General features: G+C 44.2%; 1 protein-coding gene and 1 non-coding gene across 3 annotated transcripts in view; one reads left to right on the top strand and one right to left on the bottom strand.

Annotated features, from left to right (window-relative positions):
• Positions 1-21,921, top strand: part of LOC126526065 (GTP-binding protein Di-Ras2) — a 227,603-nt gene that overhangs the window by 84,128 nt on the left and 121,554 nt on the right. The window lies entirely within an intron of this gene.
• Positions 8,332-8,404, bottom strand: TRNAR-CCU (transfer RNA arginine (anticodon CCU)). Its single transcript has one exon. It is a non-coding gene; the product is annotated as a tRNA-Arg (tRNA).

Genomic DNA, 21,921 nt, shown 5'->3' with positions numbered 1-21,921 from the left:
TCGCTACGGAAACGCTTTCACCGTACCGTGGCGAAAGGGGTCCGCGAGAGCTGCTGCTGAGGAGGGCGGTGATTACCGAGCGGGCTCGCTGGGCGCGGCACGCTGCCATTCCGACGGTGGGCATCGCTTAGTAGCTTCGCCGCTGCGCCCCAGATTGACTGCGTCCGCGGCGCGCTCGGCGTCGAGAGATAAACAAAGCCAACGCTCGAAATGACGCAAGGAGAGTGCAAATAGACGATCCTGGACAGGATTGGGAATCGGGGAGAATCGGTCAGATGATGCTCGAAGAGAGCCGGATCGTTCCGCCTGTGAGAAAAAGTCCGCCGGCATAGTAATAGAGAGATACGAGACAGTTCGTAGTCGGCATTTCGTGGTAAATCCTTCTGCGCTCCGTTCCGTTGTTTGCTACTGCGAAAGGCCAAAGCAATAGGAGACATCACGAGATCTAGACGCGTGTTTGTAAACCTCTGCAGGGGATCGAAACTATGAGTTATTCTTTATCTGCTTGTGATTTTTATTCTTCTGCTTCTTTCATTCTTCTTCAGCTTCAGACGTCCCCACGCAACCTCGGCTCTCAAACAAACGAATTATTTCGGTGCCGTCAACTGCAAAGCCAAGGCAGCAACATAAACAGCTCGTCTCGCAACTTGAAGCTTGTATCTTGCCTGATCGCCACTTTCATAAACGTGTTTGAACATCTGTCTCATCACTTACATCATTCCACGACCACGATTAGTCCCAGGTTTACGGACACAGACGCGCTTAACTCTCGCAAGCCTAACAAGCCGTGAAAGCGACGCGTAGCCGCTATGAAATTCAAGGGCGTGGTCTTAATCAGGCGGCTTGTCATCGTGCCGAGCTGAGAACTGGACGAGCATATGCCCGAGGCAGGCAGTGACGCAGAGACAGGGACGTGCTAATCGAGGGTGTCGCAATCAAGGCGCAATCTCGCGGAGAAGGAGAAGGAGCAGAGAAAGCATATACATCAGAGATTTGCGCGTCCTTGCGAGCGACCGAGAGCTACTAGGGAGATTATGTCACGCACCACTTTTCGCGCTCCCCGGCAGTGTCGCTGCGGCGCTAGGCGGCCCTGATTGGCCGGACACGTTGGCAAGGAGGTCGCGCCTCGAGAAATGGAATTTCGCGCATACCCTCTATTCTTAACACCATCCTCTTCCCTCTCGTATCCCCCATTCTTATTTGCCTCGCGTGTACGGTGTGCCTGGATTCGATTACGGGCCACGACGCAATTTGCACCACAGCGTGCTGGGATTGGAACAAGCGGTACACGGGGAGCCGAGAGGGATGTAGGGAGTGGGGGAGGTAGGAAGAGGGAAGGGGGGAGAGACAAGCTCCCGACAACGAGCTCAGCATGCAGCTTCTGTTGTTGGCGCTGCGCTGCAGGCGTGCGAACACAACCTACCGCATGCCTTGAACGAGACAGGAAATGAAGACACCGCAGGCGACCAAAGGGAGAAAGTGAATGAGGCATGCAATGAACAATACTTCGTCCGAACCAGACTCTCTTTTTCTTGCTTTTTATGCTGCCGAGACTATAATTCCCCACTATAACAGAGAACTACCGCCCATGAAGCATGTAAGAAAGCTGATTTTTGTTGCCGGGATTGAGCCAGTGGTTTGATTCTTCGCTGTCAAGTATCAGGTGAATACAGTTGTGAGCATACGTCATCAATTGGGAAGAAAAGAAAACAACGAGAACTGAATCTTCTTGCCATTTCAGCTTGCTTTGACAAAACAACGATGTCGTGGGAGCAGCGAAGACAAGCGTGTGAAAATGGCATGTAATTTCCGGGTCGTGTACGTGTAGGCGGCAAGTAGAAACTGCGCTGTGCACGCAAGGCTAATGCTAACACGCATGCACTCGGCTTCCTTCCCAGCGAAATGCGCGGATATTGGCGAAACAGGTCGTTTGCGAGGCGAGGAATCCCAACCTCTGTTAAGTGTGTCTAGTTGCAGTTCGCTTCAAGAGTGCCTAAAGAATGCAAAATGCGCACAAATACTGGTACAGGCCGAAGCAAGGCTCGTTGGCAACTGTCCATTGTTGGAAGAAAAACGCCACACTCATAGCACGCAGACAGACCCAAGGCCCAGAACAAAACGACTCACTGTGTTGTGTCTTACCGGTGCAAGCGTCAAACCATTTCCGATTTATATATCGAGGTGGGCGAATGTCATTTTTTTAGTAGAATACTAATCGAATAGGTAGAGTAAGTAGTGAATGTTGAACTACAGAGAGTAAGCACTGAATGCTGAATAGGCAGCGACACATACTTTATTTGCACGAAAATAACGCGGCCACGAATATAACGCGAGGGGGCACTTTCGGGCTTTCTGAAAAACAAAGAAATATTTATAGAGGTTGTAACCAAAAGTGGATACTGAAATGAAACAGGAAATAACGCACAAATTCGGAGGCTCGAACGGTGCCTTATTCGTCGTTACTGCGCACAGCCATCATAAACTACGCTGAAAGCATTGAATTTAATTCGGGGTTTTTGCGTGCGAAAACTGCGATTATAAGGTACGCCGTGGTGGGGAACTCGGGATTAATTTTGACCACCAGGGGATCATTAACGTGCCTCCAATGCACGGGACACGGGTGTTTCTACATTTCGACCCTCCTCGACATGCGGTCACTGCGGCCCGGTTTTAATCCCGCGCCGCAACCTCGTGCTTAGCAGCGCAGCACCATAGCCTCGCAGCCACCGCGGCCGGTAGTGAAAGGACGAGTGCATGCGCATTTTACTTGTTCTCACTACTGACTTCTTTGTCACTGTCGATGAGAACGGCGTCGTCCTCTATGCCACCAAGGTTCTCATGGGGATGCCAAGATAGACCGCCTAGTTTAAATGCCTACTTAGGTATAATCTAACTAACACACTGGAGCAATGGGAGGCACAACTCGCCAGCTCAGACTCGAAGGTGCAGAAAGCTCTTTCGAGTCACGTTCGGCTAGCGGCAGAAGCCAGTGGAGCCCTGGACTTACTTGGGGCGCCACCCATCAAGCTCTTAATACCCTATCCCCCTTTCCCCAATTCAATAAAGTTATTCTCTCTCTCTCTCTCTCTCTCTTGGACAGGCACTACTTCAGAAGTGCCCGCGGCGCAACCGAATATTGCCAAGCCGCGTTTCATTGTGCGTTGGAGCACGCTCTCATGCGGGGTAGCAACAGCGGTGGTGCCTAATGGTTATGCTCACTGCAGTTTTAAGCACCAGAAAAAAAAAATAAAGAAAGGAAGACGCATTCTATTCGTGTCACGAACCCGAATTTCACGTGAGGGGTGTTATCAGGCGGGAAATTTCGGGGAAAATAAAAGCAGTCGAGGTATATTTGTGGAAATAAAGTATACTAACAGCAGAAATATTAAATGCTGGTATTGCTAGGCACCACGCCTGTAATAACTAGTGCAAGAAAGACAGTTAACTTTCAGGGACATAGGACAGGTTCTGTTTATGAGAGCACTATTTCTCTTTAAAAGAAACTGCACGAATAGCCTGCGAACAACTTTAGAGATTGGTTACAAGCTAGCTTTTCAACGAAAGAATGGCTGCTGTATAATAAAACGTTCCAAAACACTAATTAGATTGTAACCGAAAAAAAGAAAGATCAACATTTATGGAGAAAGGTAAAGCAAGAGCTGATGAAGGACTTTTGTGCCGTAGACACATGTAACAGGGCCCGTTGCAAAGAAACCTTCACAAGTTGTGCCGCAAAAAATAAAGCTGTTACATCACTAGACGCCCATATAAACACTAAGGCTACATGACAGACTACAAGCAAAAAATCGGAGGCTGTCATATAGGTTTTCGCTGGGAAACCGAAAAGAAAGCTTGCATTGCTCATTATGTTCCTGCATTACCTCGAAAAATTTTGTGGTTTCACTTCTGATGGTTTGTGATACTTTGTATAGCGGATGTAGGACAGTGACCAGTCTTTAACAGTAGGTTGTTGCAAAATATTTAGCTAGTTTCGAATACTTTGAAATAGTAAATAATTCCGCTTAGAATGCGAATATTAATAAATAGTCTGCAGCATTCAACGTGTATTCAAAACATTGAATATTCATCCACCTTTACCTATATACAAAGATGCTAGGACATGCGAATCCGCTCGGGCAGGGTCGAAGATTAGTCGCAAGCATCGTTCACGGTGGCAAACCTCTACACCATCGCCACAAGGGAACTGCGTGAAAAGACGAAGAACAAGAAGAGGAACAAACACCAGCGCTGGTATCTGTTCCCCTTCTTGTCCTCCATCTTATCGCGCTCGCGCTATTCCCCTGTAGAGTATGCAGCGACTAGCCTAAGCCGCCATGGTGTTACAGTTTCATCGATCATCCTCGATACTGAAACGAGCACACTACCCAACTGCCTTATTGCTCCTTTTGTTCGAAGTAGTGGTGGCTTTGAATAACTGGAGCGTGTATGAATCTGAGAAGGCTGGAAAGAGAGAGAGAGAGTGGTCATAAGGGAAAGGCAGGGAGCGCACTGGACAAATCTGTATTCTTTTCAACGCCTTCACAAAGGATTGCTTAGAGTTTAGTGTTATAAATATATATACATAAAAAAAACTCCTAATTTCCATTCTGGCCTTCGGCTTTTCCTACTTCCATGAGCACAGAGTAGTCGTATTGTAATTAGTAGCAAAGCTGCAGCACCGAATTTGCCAAAATGTACTCCACTGGAACGAAAGTCTGATATCCGATTGGTTTCAGGCTACAAAGTTCTGGCATAGCCTATGTATCAAGGGAAGCAAGAGAAGGACTGATCTTTGTAGTTCAAGCAAAAGAAAATAAAGTATCCGACGACAGACAACAATAGAAACGTGACAGCCGCTGGCACAAAAGTTCCTGAGCAAGATGCATCGACGACGCCAGCTCTGGGCCGAACTTTCGGGGAGATCATTCGACGGGACTCCCTAATAGCACTCGGCGTGGGGCAGCGTGGGAAAAGGGGCAGGTTCTATTTGCCGAGATCGAAGCACGCTTCGCCCAGGGAAACTAACGCAGCTGCGGACACCTCCGCATCCCGCGAGTAGGTCTTCCACTGCCTGTGAGCGTGCGTAAGTCTGCTGCACGTCATCTGCAAAGGCTGCACATTAACGAGGCTCTGGCTGCGTGCTTCACTAACAAGCCAGTGAATGCTTGAGATTAAGCGAGTGAACGCGATGTGTAAAGTAGAACCGTGCATGACTGGGGAAGCTTGAAGGACAATAACTGACAAGTTGCGATCTCGCCGCATTTACCTACGTTTTTTTGTGCTCCTGCTCTCCCGAAGCGTTGGAGCATTTCAGACGGGAAGCAGGTGCATGACGACATAACTAACAAAAGGAGAAAACAACAACGTAAAACACATTCAAATAGCAAATACGCCGGAGTTATCGATTATATACGAGTTGTCAGAGCTAACGTCACGAAGAGACAGATGAAGAATACTATCAGCTCACTGATCAAAGTGTCAAACATTCTATCTAAGTTCTTGACCTCGCTATTTGCGTGTTTAGCAGTAATTTAGCCCACACCAACCACCGCATATGTACACGATATTTTTTTCCATCGATATTTTCTAGGCGTGCGCTGAGCGAAGACAGTTTCGCAAGCTCGCTGTTCATCTGTTTTGACTGTCAAAATACAGAGGCACTTACTGCTCTCTCTAATACAAACCACTTCTCGGCGAAAGACTGAAATGCGGACTTCAAAGAACCGATCTTTCTCAGGGATTGAGTGTGGCTGGCGGCTTACTTCCGTTATATCGACTGAAACCAGGCTTCATTTGAAAGTTTGACAGCCGAAACCAACAAGCTCCATCTTTTGAAACTTCTCATGAAAGGCGTATATAAGACGTTGATTGGTAAACCAGCTCCACGACGCTGAAGCAAAAAAAAAAAAAGGCATGTGGGTTCCTGAGCTCTTGATAGCCTATTGATTAGCTCTCTGGATATTTTTGGAACCAATGAGCATATTTCACAAGACTTTGCAAAGTTTAAACTCGACAATTCTGATTATCAGAAAGATATGTATTAGAGTACACGATTTGGAAAGCCAAGGAGGGTTTCCTCCACTGCCAAACCAAGCACGTGGATCAAAAATGTATCTTCTGTAATTTTATTCGCAGCTGCCTTTATTTTTTTGCGTTTTTGTGCACTGGTCAGTGTGAAGGCTTGTGAATGATCTAGTTTTCTAGTTGTTGTCCCACAGTTATATGTAGAAACTAACGAGCTGTATAACAGAACTGTCTGTGGATGGCCTAAAACATCGCTTTCTCATTCAGTGAATAAACTGATCAGAACGGATTGTTGGGTTGCCTGGTTTGTTACAGATGCAAACGGCGGCAAGGAACACGAGAATCAAGAAAATGAGACGGGACGACCACAAGGTGGACTAACAACTGAAAGTTTGTTCCTTGAACGCGGCAGAATAAATACTGGTTGCACAAGAATGAACAGAAAATACGCGCAAGTTCAAAAAAAAGGAAGAGAGAACGAGGACGAGACTGCTGCGTGTGCATACACAGATTCCGAAAGAACGGAGACATACTCCTCTTACAGAATAACAAAGGGCCTGTTGAAAGAAGATTCACCCAGCCTTTCCATCTCAAGAGCTTCTATAGTTTCTCTAGTCAGCCGATCAGTTGATTCGCATAGTCTACGTTAGTATCTCCCGACGGAGGTGAGCAACCGCAATGTCTGCAACCTAAATGTCCCGGGATGACTGTTGCTGTCTTGCGCTCTTTTTAATATGTCGTTCGTGTCGCTTGACAATGGAATTGCGTATACTACTTCTTCGGCACAGTGAACAAACCTGCCGCGACGTTTCTTCTTGCACCGAGATTTGTTCACGTGTTCTGTCGGTAATCCTGGTAAGGCCACTGGCTTGATTTTCGCTGTCATTCCGCACGCTTATTTTTGGAGGTCATGCAATCTGCTGGGTTTTGTAGACTCGGCACCGCTTAAAAGGCGTAGGGAGGAGACTTGTACGTAACGAATTACATGTAATTAATTACTTGCAGTCAATTTCGTTCTTTCGTAACTTTGTAAGTTAACGATTACATTTTTCTCCTCTCTACCGTTCAATGTAATTCAATTACTCTCTTCAACTCATTACATGTAACCAGTTACATTTTTGACGAAACAAGCTCGGAGAGGAGACACAGCTTAGCCAAGTTAAATTGGCTGCAACTACAGATTCCAAGGGGATCAAATCATGTAGCTTACATGATTACAGGGTTACATCTTAGACACAATCAGCGTCCTGCAGTTACCCCTCGATCAGCTGAACATTGCAGGCTTGCAGATTAGCCCACTTCTCTTGGAAGTCTGACCTCTGAGCTTTTCTCCTACAATACATTTGTTTCCCTCTATTCTGGAAGCGTTTGTAAGCGGCCTTCATAGTCGGTAAGAGCTGCTGGTCAATTCTTCTTCGTTTAATGCAGTCTACGACTTCTCTGATGCTCACAGACTTGTTTGCCCGTTAAGTACACATGTTCTTACCTGTTTGATATACACAGCTATTTTTGGAGCTGTAACACACGGAGAGTATTTCTAGGGCTAAATAATATGCAACTTTTTAATAAATTGTATAACAGATTTTGCCACCACTTCAAGGAATGTGGACAATTGCTGGGGTCCGTTACATCTAATGGTTTAAGTGTAAATGGCTATTGAGTGAAGCGCACCGGGAGGAGGTGCGCAAGACGTTGGCTGTCAAATCAAAGCGGCGCTTCTGTGGCTCGGTAGCGATGATCGCTTCGGTTCTAGGAAGACACCTAACACGATTTTTCGGATTTTCACTGGCCCTACCCGGAGCGCCTTCCCCTACAAATAGGTGCTGCGCTTCACCGAGAACCCAGGCCCGTGCACCGCAATCTTTTGAGCGATGTGTTCAACGTTACTACGTGGCCCTTCTCTCCAGCGCCCACGCTGCGTGGGATTTCAGTGTAGCTGCAGATACGTTCAAGAAAATAAGGGATAATTACCGAATACAATTTTGAAATCAATTCTTGTGAAGATATATAAATCAGGTGTGAAGGGCTGCAGAGGACGCTCTGAAAGAGCCAGGCCACCTCGTTCTATTTACTGTATTTGGGCAACGTTAATAACCGTAGGAAGGAGAGTATTGTTAAACTAACAGGCTGCTTTCTAATTTAAACGAGAGAAGAACGGGAGCCGCGGGGCTCGATGTTGTTAATCATGACCACATAAAGCCAACCGACAATGAAGACAAGAAATCATCGGATTAATCAGTTGCGGTTCAAACTTGAATGTAGAAAATAACGAATAAAAGGGAAATGAAAGTGGGCGAAAAGATAATTTGTCGCTGGTGGGAGGCGAACCCACAACCTCCGCATTAGGTGTGCGTCACACTACCAATTGTGCTACAGCGACGGCTATCAAGTAACTCGAGCATTTGTTTACTAGATCTTGCCCTAGGAGTGTTAGCCAGCGCAACTCAGAACCATGGTGGGCGGATGTGGAACATCCTTTTTAGCCCGATGGCATCACGCAACACGTGATCTCAGGAGAGCAGGTGAATTCAGTTCACCGAAGTAAGTGGACCAATTGATAGCCGTCGCTGTAGCACAATCGGTAGTGCAACGCACGTGTAATGCGGATGTTGTGGGTTCGGCTCCCACCGACGACAAGTTACCTTTTTGTCCACTTTCATTTCCTTTTTCTTCAATATCTTCTAGATCCCAATTTCAATCACACTTAATTTCTCCGATGCTTTCCTTAGCTTCATTGTCCGCTGGCTTTATGTGGAAATGACTGCTTCTTAGAAATTTCTGAATTTCTTTCGTGGGGTATAGCGTGTAAAATACTTTTTTTCAGAGTGTACTTCCGAATCCGTAATCCGGTCCATTAGTCTGTCATACAATCTCGCACCGAAGCAAAGAAAGTCCGGTACGACTGAGGAAGCCAGGGATTGAAACCTGCAACCACGGCTGTCTGGCGAGGATATTGTCGCACCAAAGTGGCAGAACGCGCGTGCACGCGTCCTCGCCAAATCGACCCAAGGAACAACATGTACGATCGCGGGCTCAATCGACCAGAGCGCGGCCGTGACCTAACTAGCACGTGATCGATTTCTGTTTCGATGGCAGCACTCTCCGGAAACGCCCAGAGATCAGCGGCAAAACATTCAACTCCGAACAGGAGCGGCGAAACGGATCGCCACAGCCAGAGGCGGATGCAATGACAATGTTCGGAGAAGGACGCATGGCGGGTTGCGAATCAAAGGAAGCGCGGAGGAAAACGCTAGGATTGTGGAATTGTCTCTAACGAGCCAATCGCGAGCCTTGAAAGAGAAAAAAAGGAACGCTAAAAAGAAAACGCTAAACGAAGTCAGAGCTTAAAGTGAGCGACAGCAAGTCTACAGCGCAAATAGCTGAAAAAAAAACACAGGAAATGTGGGATGGAACGAAGGCGCAACGCAGCATAAAAAAAGAAAGAAAAAGAGAAAGAAAGAAAGAAAGAAAGAAAGAAAGAAAGAAAGAAAGGAGGAAAATGTCACAAGATAAAGAAGCAACTCTTGCTGTGGAATACCGTCTTGTCCGTTCGCGTTCGCCTCATTTGCGTCGGATTACTCAATTTCACTGAGTAAATCTGGAGGAGGAAGTGGGGGGGGGGGGGGGCGTAAAAACCGCTGGTCTTTAGCGACCACTGACATCATTTTGAGTCGCTCGACGTACTGACTTTGTTCGCGGCCAGACGCCGTTTTGATCCAGTTCTTATCTTTTATGTCATCTTCCCAACGCAACCATGGCATATTTTTTTTTTCGTTTCTGTCTCTTGTGCGCCTCGTATTTATTTGAAGCGTACCCGAATCAAGACAGGAGGCTTGTTTCACGAGCAACAATACAGGGCTTAGATATCAGTGATCTCACTGAGTATCGTGGCTGGTTCTGTATCTATCCGTCCGAAAACACACACGCACACACGTATATATATATATATATATATATATATATATATATATATATATATATATATATATATATATATATTGGAAATTCTTCTCGACCTGCTGCCATGTTCATGCTTATTAGTTGACCTTGTCGCATAATTTTTCACTTATACTTTCTTTTATTCTTCACACACGTATAGAAGTTAAAAAAAGAGCTTGCCCGCGGACACAACTGATATCACTTGTGCGAAGAGGACAATGGAGCGTAGTTACCTTCAACTCAGTGGTCAGTGGAGGTCACATTAGAGGAGGCTTGTAACCGGGTGCGGGTATCGACCTCCCTCAAAGTCGCAGCAGCTGCAACCAATGTCACACATGTCACCCTTCCTTATATTACCCGCCGTGGTTGCTCAGTGGCTATGGTGATAGGCTGCTGAGAACGAGGTCGCGGGATCGAATCCCGGCCACGGCGGCCGCATTTCGATGGGGGCGAAATGCGAAAACACCCGTGTACTTAGATTTAGGTGCACGTTAAAGAACCCCAGGTGGTCGAAGTTTCCGGAGTCCTCCACTACGGCGTGCCTCATAATCAGAAAGTGGTTTTGGCACGTAAAACCCCATAATTTTTTTTCCCTATATTCTACTACTTCCATTTGTCATCTTCCCATTTGGACACGAGTGAATGTGCACCTGTTGACGTGTGGGTTATTCACAAACTGCTCACCCGTTTTGCTTTCCTTCTAGTTTCTTCTCGTTGTTGTTGTTTTTTTCGCGCAAGTTTGCATTCGCCGTTGTTTTCGTTGACTTTCACATGAGCCAATGGACGTGTTAGTATTCTTCACGCAGCTAAATTTATTCATTTTCTTTCTTTCTTTTTTTTTTCGTAGACTCGCAAGTTTGTAAAGTTTGCATTGACGTTTCTGTATTAACTCGCTCACTTGTTTCTCTTACTGAGAACATCCATAAATTCACCTCTCTGTGCTCCCAATCGTACACTTGATAAAGGCTGGACCCCGGCCGAAACGTCAGTAAAGTCCTGTTTTTTTCCTACGTGCTTCTATTCCTTTAACTGTTTCTGCACCGGGTCCTGTGGTTCTATGCTTCACTGATATATATATGTGGACGAGAAGAAAGCGCACCAAGGGACTTTCATGAAAATGAAAGTGGATGAAAAAACAACATACTGCAGGTGGGATAAGAACCCACCGTCTTTGCATTACGTGTGCGATGCTTTAACCAACTGAGATACCGCGGCTCCGTTCTCCCATACATTTTCTGGGGTATTTATGTTTTACTACAAGAGCTAACCCTGTGAGTGTTAGCCAGCGCCACCAATTCACAAGCCTTGTCGGCGGATGTGGAACATCCTTTCTGCCGCAGGCGTCACGAGTACGTGATCTTTTTGGGTGAAGGCCACTGGTCCAGAAACCCACACATGCTACCTGAAGGCATCAATGTTGCCGGATTCGAGACCCTCGTGATGTAATGAACGAGAAGAAAGGCAACCGAGTGGCCCGCTTTCTATTAATCTTATCAGAAGAAGCCCACAAACAAGGAGGAGGAGGAGACAAAGGAGAGGAAAGACAGGGAGGTTAGCCAGTGTAAGTACCGGCTGGCTACCCTGTGCTGGGGAAAGGGGTAAAGGGAATAAAAGGAGAAAGAAGAAGAAGAGGGAAAAAATGGGAAAAAAAGACACCAAGGACAGCATAGGGGGACATTACTTGCACTTACTAATCGAATTAAATAAAGGAAAAGGTAACGGAAATGAAAGTGGATGAAAAAATAACTGGCCGCAGGTGGTATACAATACCCCCGTTTTCGGATTACTACGTTCTAGTATTCTTTGTTAACTTAGGAACCACACAGAGAAATTATTATCCAGGAATCGCCTGTAAAATATTGGCTTTATGACCGAACTTGCGAGGAAGGGGATCTGTAACGATGCCATGAAGATAATATATAAGAAATAAAAATAAGGAGTGCGCTTTCAGCTTTAGCCTTCAAAGCATGGTTGCAGAAGCACGTTCTGCAGTAGTGTCTCGACTCGACTGACAAGCCTAACATGAAGACTCATACGTTCGTCATTTAAGATTGTTTCTTTGACAAATATTTTTAAGGCGCAAACAAGAGACACGGCACGAAAGGAATGTCGTACACAGGGCAGGCGCCTTCTTTTGTGCCGTGTCTCTTGTTTGTGCCTTAAAAATATTTGTCAAATATGCACCAACTATGCCCACAGAAAGTTCTTCTAAGGTTGCTTCTGTCTGCCTAAATAACAAAAATGTGAATCTTCATTAGATATCCGACATCCTTGTCAAATGATGCAAAACGATATATTCATTATATATCTGATATTTTTCTGCGACTGATAGGATGTTCTCGTGCTGATTTCTTTTAATTTTTTTTTCATTTCGTGCGCACTCAAGAAACGCTTGAAAAGCCATTTGTAGAAGAATTATTTATTTACCTCTCCATACCTGCTAAACATTTTTCCTACTATAGCAATTGCAATAATTCTAGTCTAAAGCTATTGCAAACAAACCCCAGCGTTCTTCCTACCATGTCACAACGTCCCTCTGTGCGGTGACTTGCGGGAAGGTCAAAGTAGCAGTAAAACACTCGGCTCCATTTCCATGCTGGCACAGTGGTATTGCCCAATAAAGGTACCCCTTATATCAAGTCTATTTTTGCTGTAAACATTGCCGATGCCATCTGACTTCAATTCTCATAACCAGCATTCCTTGGCTGCGCGTTCTTCTTTCCTACTCATTGATTACGATCAATTTTTATGCGATTAATCAGGTATTTTTGCCTTCATGGCTTATTTTTAACACCACACCCCCAAGCGATGAACAGCCAGCTGTTCCAGTGACGTTGACATCTATGTAATGTATTAAATGAGTTGAAAATATTATTAGAACTTAGATGATTGAAAATTATCGTCCCCCCCTCCATTTGAAAAAAATATAAAATGTTCGGTTAATCAACTACATATATGCTGTCATATATATGCTGCCATATATCTGATGCCATATATAGCTGCCATATATTTCAGACAAAAGTATATTTTAATTCGAACATTGTCACTTCTGAGCGGCACAGCAGGGTTGGCAAATATGGCTGATATGATCACATTCATAAGTCATGACTGAAGAAAACCTACGCTCGTTTGATTTCACCCTACTGTGTGCGTTCAGAGGTACCACCAACCACACTACTAGAAACAGCGTATTCCTAATTTCAATGCTGTTGGACCAATACGGCTAAGCTGTGTCTCATTGACGCCGAAAGACTGGTGGTAATTACAGCTCAAGACAAATTAGTTTAGTGGTGTTTATTACAAAGATTGAACACCTCCTTCATCAAGGCGGCAAGAATAGGCATAGCACTAAGAAACTGTGGCACTCAGTCTTTAATCAAGCGAGACCGAAAGACGAGATTACAGTCCCTGCCGTGAAATCGATGCGGTACTAAGACAGCTAGTGCTTGTGTCACCTAATGCACGACAGAGTTTCAAACTTCATAAAGCAATGTCTTGTATTTACCAATGGGTTGTGGCAAAAGGAGGCCGGCGAATTATGCTGACCTAAAACGCCTACACCCAGTGTCGTTCACCACAGACAGCCTTGGGTCGACTGAAATAGAAACAGTTGAAAATAGTCAATACCAATATGCATGTAGGTTCCAGGATAGTGTTGCAACAGAAGGACGTCCATATGTTTTTTTGTCGCCGCTGTAATGGTCGCTGTATCGGCGGCCATGGAGCATGAGTGGTCCACCTAAATGCGCGCAGGAGGGGCAAAACATTTCAATTAAAGATTACTTGCTGGTACAGTACTCATAATATGATGCTCTTGGTGCGGCAGGAGTCAGCTTCAACAACAGCGCACACTTTTATGTGAGCCATAGGTTAGCGTCTTGGAAAAGCACGAGCGCAGCGGACACTATACTTGCGGACAACTTCCTGTGGCAATGAAGGAAAAGCTACCGGCACGTGGCTTCTGCACATGTGTTACTGCGCCAAGTAGTCGTGCAGCGTGTGACAGTGCTTTTGTTTGCTCGTTGCTTCCACGTGCGACGGTATCGCCTTTCCTCGGACGCGGAAGGGAAAAGCCTCAATATAAGTAAACTTTTCCACTCAGTGGTGTGTTCTGTCTTATTTAACTGTTGCTAATAAGGTGTTTATGTTTACGCTTCCTCAGCCTAAGCTAACGAGGATTAAAACGTGGGACTCTTTTCAGACGCGCTCTCCTTTGTGCGCACTTTGCCTCCGTAGCCTTCCCTGCAGAGCTACAGAAAGTTGTCCGCAAAAAGTATATATATATATATATATATATATATATATATATATATATATATATAGCTAATCTCAGACCAGACACCACTATGCTCGATAGCCACGAAGGTTGCCCGTGTGTGTGCGGGGATTAGCCATCGCACGTTTGCTTGTGCATATCATTAAGGGGGGTAGGGAGGCGCACGACTTAACGCCGTGCTGCCTACCGTGGGATGGAAATGAGGTTTAGCCGAAATATTGTTATAATAATCCTTCCTCTGTTCTCATGGATAAGCTACCTTTGTGAACGCTTGTGGAAGGGGATGATCATGGAATGCAAAGGTCACACATTTCTCGCTGTGTCATTCTCGCTGTTTGCTTTGAGAATTAGGCAAGGTGCGGGCTTTGGAAATGGCGACTCCGGACACACGGATGCAGAAGCGTGTCAAGCTGGATATGGCAACATAAAATGAACAGCAATATTGGAGGAATTCCGCTCTTGTCAGAGAAAAGGCTTTCCACCTTCACGACAATTTAGGCATCAGACAATTTTATTGCTGTATACACTTATTAGTGATTCGCCACTTTGTCTCTCACCTTTTTAAATTTTCTCTTTTTTACAATCACCTCTTTCTTTTTACATTTCACACATCTGTTATGTTCCTACAATTCAGATTGTTTACATTTGTATCGTTTTGCTAAACGTCACTAATAATTGAACAGCTTGTGTAAATAACTATTATGTAATCCCTCTTTTATCGGGGTCCTTAATGTAGTAAACTTAAATTAAGTTGAGGGAGTCACCGTTCACGTGACAGAATCGACGTTGTTGTGAAGATAAGGCGTCATATGACGCTACCGAAATGTCTCTGGCTGCAATAGGAAAGCAATTTGATACCACACAAATCTGTGACGTAACAGCGAGTGTTCTCTCTCCAACTAATCCAGATTGAGGAACAGGGAGAGGCAGTACACGGTGATACTAATGTTAAGAAGGAGAAAAAAAGAGCGAATGACTGGGTACAATATACACGACATATTGGTCTCCGTTTAGGCTACATGTTCCGTACTTCGAGGTTAAGGAAATCCTGCCAATCGAGTTACTTCAGTCTTTTTGCATCCAATCAGCCTTCACTTCCTACAGCATAAAGTCGTCGACACCACTCTATTGTTTTTAAAGTGCCTCTGTACAGGCGCTCCAATTCCCCTTCCACACCAAACAATATCCAATTCACTACTAATTAACGCACTAATACGTGCCATCGTGATCTTAGAGACGAAAAAAAATATTTTGAATAAGAACATGTCATAATTAATCCTGCTATGTGTTTTGAGCATAGCGGTTTACTAACCCTGAAGTACAGGCCCGCTTTTCTTCGTCGATGAGTAAAAAAAAATTCCTAGGAAGTAAAGCGTTTTAGTGCACGCGTACAAGCGATTGCGGGACGTCTTACTTACGTTTTATTCCTTTAATCATAGGGTACTTTCCGTCAAGAAGCGTAATATCCACTTTTACATCGATAAGCTTATTAATCTCTCGGTTCCTCACTTTGAAGAAAAAGAAAGATAGATTAAAGAGGCCGACCGACTTTGTTAAATGGAAGAAAGGAAGTAAGCAAGAGATTTTCACATGCGACGAAGTGCTGCTCCCAGCAAAGGAAGTCCGCGTGTTCTTCATTACGGGCCGCTGATTCTAATGCAGCTAATTAATTCTTCGAACAATACGAGGGGAGCAGTGTACGAGAAAATTCACTCTTCCGTGAGTCTGCTTCAGTGTCCTTTCCAACCAATGCCTCGGATATTCGCGGAGCACGCGTGTACAGAAACAGAGCAGGCTGTTTCTTCGTCGGCGATCAAATACGGGTAACACCGAATCAAGGTGAAATTATATCACGAAGGCTTATTGATTGAGGGCACTGGAAGTTGGGAGACGCTTTTATTCGGGTATGCTGACTACATGCAATGGTCGAAAAACACGATATTATTCTTAGGGGCTCTTGTCGAGCGAGGCTACAATCTGTTAGGAACGATAGACTTCGTGAAAAATAAATCAAGTGGCGTTATTCGGCTTTATTAGCTGATGCTCATTTATTTATTTATTTATTTATTTATTTATTTATTTATTTATTTATTTATTTATTTATTTATTTATTTATTTATTTTTTTATTTATTTATTTATTTATTTATTTCAGTATAGCGTCACCTCCACGTGGGGCATTATATGAGAATGTTTACAATACGCAGGAAATACAAGCAGAAGCAATACACTAAATATACAAATGAGAAAGAAAGGCAAGAGTAAAACGCTAAATAATCTAACGGTTCACATATAGAATTTTCACCGTTTTAGCTGAAGCACTGGCAGTACATATTTCACAATTTTGTTTCCGAGGGTGTTGTAGTGTCGGCTGCTCTGCAATAAAATGTTTTATTTTTCTATTACTGGAGGGGAAAGGAAGAACGGAGAGTATTGCTATGAAACAATTATTCTTCGTACATTGAAACGTGCTTTTGCTGCACTTTCGCTTTTCCTTTACATCAGCGAAGGTTAAGGAATTAGTCAGACCATCCATCAATTTATAAAAGAACTCCAGGCGATGTGTGTCAGTTCTGTTACGAATTGTAGCCAGCCTTGAGCAATGCATAAGCTTGCTAGGGGAATTGGTTCGCTTGCAGTGGTTATACATGCATGCATGCATGCATGCATGCATGCATACATGCATACATACATACATACATACATACATACATACATACATACATACATACATACATACATACATACATACATACATACATACATACATACATACATACATACATACATACATACATACGGTGAAGTGCGTGAGGTTCACTCGAGTGTTTCCTATTTGTCCTGTGGCCTTTTTTTATGTGAAAGAGCTGTTACAGATTACATCTGAAATCTGCGGTGGTTTTGGTTCGCACTGCTCATGTGAGAGTGACTTCATAATGCAGTACTATTCTATTATGTTGTGATACAGTTGTATGTTTATTCATATGGGCGAACACATCTTTACGTGCATTGTATGTATATATATATTTATATATACGTCTACTCAATCCCACAAGGTGGAGAAAATGTTCATGAGAAGAAAACTTGCCATCCACCCGATTGTAGCACGAAGCTGAAAAGCTACGAAGCTACTAAAATCGAATGGATGACAATTTTACCTTTAAAGTGTATGGTGAGAGGATATGTGAGAATATATGCACGCTACGAAGCATTACTCTTGGATTTATATCCCTATAATTGTTACTACACAATGTACAACACTCCTTGCTCAAGATAGACGTATATAGTAGCCGGTGCCATATTCATGCGCCACTACCAAAAGGTATCATGTAAGCAAAAAATAAAACATTCTTGCTAAAATGATAAATTTTAGTTGCATGTTTTACTCAAGTACACTATAGTTAAGTAATGTTAGGTGAAATGAAAACAAATAAAAGGCAGCCGGAACCCTGGAAGTGGTACATTTTCTTGTACAAATGTACGCATTCTATTTATTTATTTAGTTATTTACTTATTTATTTATTTATTTATTTATTTATTTATTTATTTATTTATTTATTTATTTCTGTGCGTTTGATTGTCTTTGTTTGAAAAAGCCCTGTCTTTGTTTTCGTAGGGATGGAGTGATTGTAGCATTGATTGCTGCATATTTGCAATTGTAGGGCTGTTGCATTAGAAAGAGCATAAAAGACACGCTGTAGTGGCCGCAAAAATTGAAGTGATTTGCCCGTGTGTTTCTTCTGCTTTAATAGTCAGGAGAATGCCCTTATCAAGTTTCTGCCGTCTTTCTCAACTGAAATTCTGTTCATAAGCTAATCTTACCAAGGTTGATAGATTCTCATAGTTTACGGAACGGCTGGCTGCACATGGGAGAGGAAACTCATTAAGTTCGCTTTAAGTGCTCTAAACGACAGCGTTCACAAAACTTAACAATTTGTTCTCATTTCCGAGGTTAAAACAATGGATATACAAAGGTGACACAAAAAAATGACGATGACAGAGTCGAAGAAAGCGATAGAAAAAATTGTGATGAGAAGCAGACCACAAGCTAACATTTTACCCACGGTCTAGTCTATTGCAACCATATAACTTAATCTAAGCTTGGGCGTTGCTTTAGAGACTTGCATCTTTTTATCACAGAGCACTATAGGCACACTGTGAGAAACCGTATTTTCTATAATGGTACGCTTCGCGAAGTTCACGATTCAGAATTAACCTTTCCCCTTTTCACCGCGAGCACATAAGTAGAAACGTAGGTGCTGCCTTGTTCCCGCCATTCTATCGTCACGGTTTCGAGTGTTTTGTAACATGGTTAAAAAGTCATCCAGAATCAACCTTTTCCTTTTCACCCATGATCACATAACTAGAGATTAAGTTGCTACCTTGTTCCCGTCCTTCTATCGTCATGGTTTCGAGTGTGTTGTAACTTGGTTAAAAAGAATATCCAGCAGGGGCTATGCCGACGTATATTCAGGCATTGAAACGACGAAATTTTCGATAGTGGTGATTTACGACAAAATAGATCTCGAATCGGAAATCTTCTGGGATCGGTCTCTGGAGGAACATCATGCACACGAGGAAGAACTTAGAAAAAAAACAAAATAAATTACAGAATTTTACGTGCCGAGACCGCGATCTGAGTATGAAGCACACCATAGCGTGGGCTGCAGACAAATTTCGGCCACCCGGGGTCCTTTACCGTGCACCCTATGCGCGGTACACGGGTGCAGGGCGCCTCCCCCATCGGAATTCGGCCGCCGTGGCCGGGATACAACCCGCGACCTTGTGCTGAGCAGCACTTCGCCATGCACTCAACGTTCGCTCACGGCGGGTCTGCTTCAGCAAATAGGACAGGGCTGTTTGGCGCCTTCCTTCACAATATATGTAGATGAATCGGCGCTAATGTTAGAGAGTAAGAAATACAGTCAGACCCTGCTTAAAACGAAGTGGTTCGTGCCCCAAAAATAGTTTTATGTATCGGGTAAATATCTATATCTGAACTCTGGCATCACGAGTTTTTTATGAACATTTATAATCAGCGCGCTGTTCCGCGGTAGACTGAAGCTGCGCGAAGGTACGGAAACGCGCCATGGTGACGTGATTCTCGCGGCAGCACGTGCATGTAACGTTGCGGCTCGGTACAATCTATTGCTCTCTATCGGGTTATATATCCCATCGCACCTTGTCTCGTTACGTGCTATAACGTACGCGAAAAGCGCACGCAAAAAATAACTGCTGCGGCTTGTTTTAATGTTCAAGTTGTAGGCGCTCGAAGACTAACTACACTGCGCTCTGTTGTGTAGTAGCGTTCAAAGAGCGTCCTTTGAAAATTTAACTTAAAAATGAAGTTATGAGTTGCCTAGGCTCTAATATTTCGAGGCGCTCAGCACTGGAAACTATCCGCGTGCTTTTGAATTAGGCGCGTCTGAATATCAATATCGTCGATAATACGCAAGAAAGCGTACACACACATCAAGTTACTGCAGCGCGCATTTCCTTGGCTGTCCTTGGAGGCAGGTTAGCAAATATTTCAAGCAAGCAGTGAAACATAAGGTAAAGGCTGCGTTCGGGTGTCGAAGACGTGCCCAAATGAACGCCATCGCTGCTTCGTAAAAGAGACCGGCGTAACAAAATTGAGCCGAGTGCACTGCGATGAGCGGTGTGCTTTCTGGCCAAACTGTAATAGCGTTTGCCTCGCGAGCTGTAAAACCTACTTTCCAATTTTCCCCGACTTTTCGGCCATGAAATGAAGTCGGACTCAAACATCGGCTCATGCCACGCCGATGGTTCTTCCTTTTTTTTTGTTTTTGAAAAGCGCTCCGAATCGTTGCCCCAAGAAACTAACCTAGAGAACCGTCGCACATGCAAAAACATAAAACTATATTGCCCGGTAGCTTTTTGTGTGCGTGCGTGTGACTGTGTCTGTGGAAACCTCAAGGAAGCTTTCGGCAGACCTTGAGGAAAACTGCTTCTGCGGTTGGAAACATGAACTAAGATGGCTGAATAGGTAGTCGTAGGCGCTAAGTAGATGCCCCAGACTTACGACATATCTTTCTCCATCAATCGGCCCAAAGCATTCACTCCAAAGTTATTCCACGAAAAATGCTTTAACAGTGTGTCTCTGTATGTGGTATTACATGCGAAATAGAATGTTTACAGTACCATGAGCATCGTCTCGGGTGTTTATAGGATAGAACTATGGGGGTTAGTATGCAGTATACTGCATATTCATAAGATATTCCTTAATTTATTAAAAGTAATATTACACAGTTTAGGACGCTTGTAGGAGCGTCTCTCGGTCTTTAGGAAAACCACGGAGATTTTCGCGTGACGCTGAAATCTAGCTGCACTGTGGCACTTGAATTACCTTGCAAATATGATTAAACATTGGTCCTGTTCTCGGTCTTGGTGCCATGACTTTCTGTAGCTTCACAAAACGTATGCCACCACCTATTTCGTTTCTTACACAAAACGGCCAGTAACTACCAACTGATCGTACGTACAAAATTTAAAAAGTATTTGAAAATCAAGTTAACATCCCTTTGCAAGACCGAGTCTGAGACGATTTCCAAGTCTAGGCCTGCCCAATCAACGAGGTCAGAACTTAGCTTTAACCAAAACGCAAGCAAAGACTAAACGATGTATTTCTAGTTCTTTTTTTGTTTCTAAGTAAATGCCGCTCCCGGACCTGTTACCCTGTTTTCGAAACACTGATACTGAACATCTCCTAACTCCCGTTTCATTTTCTTAACGCGATCTCTATCACTCCCCCTTATTATTTCGGACTTTTCTTTCTATTCCTCTATTTCTTTATTTCTTCATTTATTTTCAACACTGGCTTCTCTTAATTTTATTTATTTATATATCTTATTTTATGTTGTTTCATTGGAACATGAATACTTTTTGCCTAGCTAGACTCCCGAAGGGGGCAATCGTTAAGGTTCTTCGTCTACACTGCCCTCCTTTCCCGACCTTCCTGCATTTAAGCACTCCAGTCTCGCGTGGCTATTCGGCATAGTACGGCGACAGTTAGGTTGCTCTGTTCAATGCCACACATGGCGCACCAACAAGCGTCCATCTACCAAGGGATCTCTGGGAGACGCCTTTTCCTGCAGGGGTCGCCATTAAGCTTACAGCAATAAGAACCGTGACGGCAGTGGTAATGATAACGAGACAGTGGTTACTGGTGGCAAGGGTGACTGCATTCAGTATGATGGCAATTATATTAATGCTTATGTCATTGGTGGTGATAATGATCATAATGGCAACAGCCATGATGATTGCGGCTATAGGGGTGGTAATGGTGGGGGTGATGCACCTCCTTATGCCTATGACGGTAATATAAAAGTGGCAATATAGCGGTGGTGGTGACGACGACGATGGCGTTGGTTATGAAGGTGGGCGTGGCACAGTGGTGGTAGTGCTGTCAGTAATTTTAATGATAAGGGTGATAATGGTGATGATGATCTCGGTTAGTGACTCATGTTCGTCATACTGAATAACTGGTGGAGACTCGAACTTTCGGCAGCCCAACACGGCTTTCGACGAGGCGGCACGTCGAGGCAGGCTCCCAGGCCAACCCGATCGAACAAATCGCGGCAATATTACTGCGGCTGGGCGGGTCGATGATTCTCCGATGTCTACGTGTCGGAGTAGAATGGCTGGTGCGCTCAGGGATCACAGG

This window comes from Dermacentor andersoni, chromosome 8, assembly GCF_023375885.2.
Source record: "Dermacentor andersoni chromosome 8, qqDerAnde1_hic_scaffold, whole genome shotgun sequence".
Classification (NCBI taxonomy): Eukaryota; Metazoa; Arthropoda; class Arachnida; order Ixodida; family Ixodidae; genus Dermacentor; species Dermacentor andersoni.
Note: the sequence above shows the minus strand (reverse complement) of the source record. Positions and strands in the feature narration are given on the sequence as shown.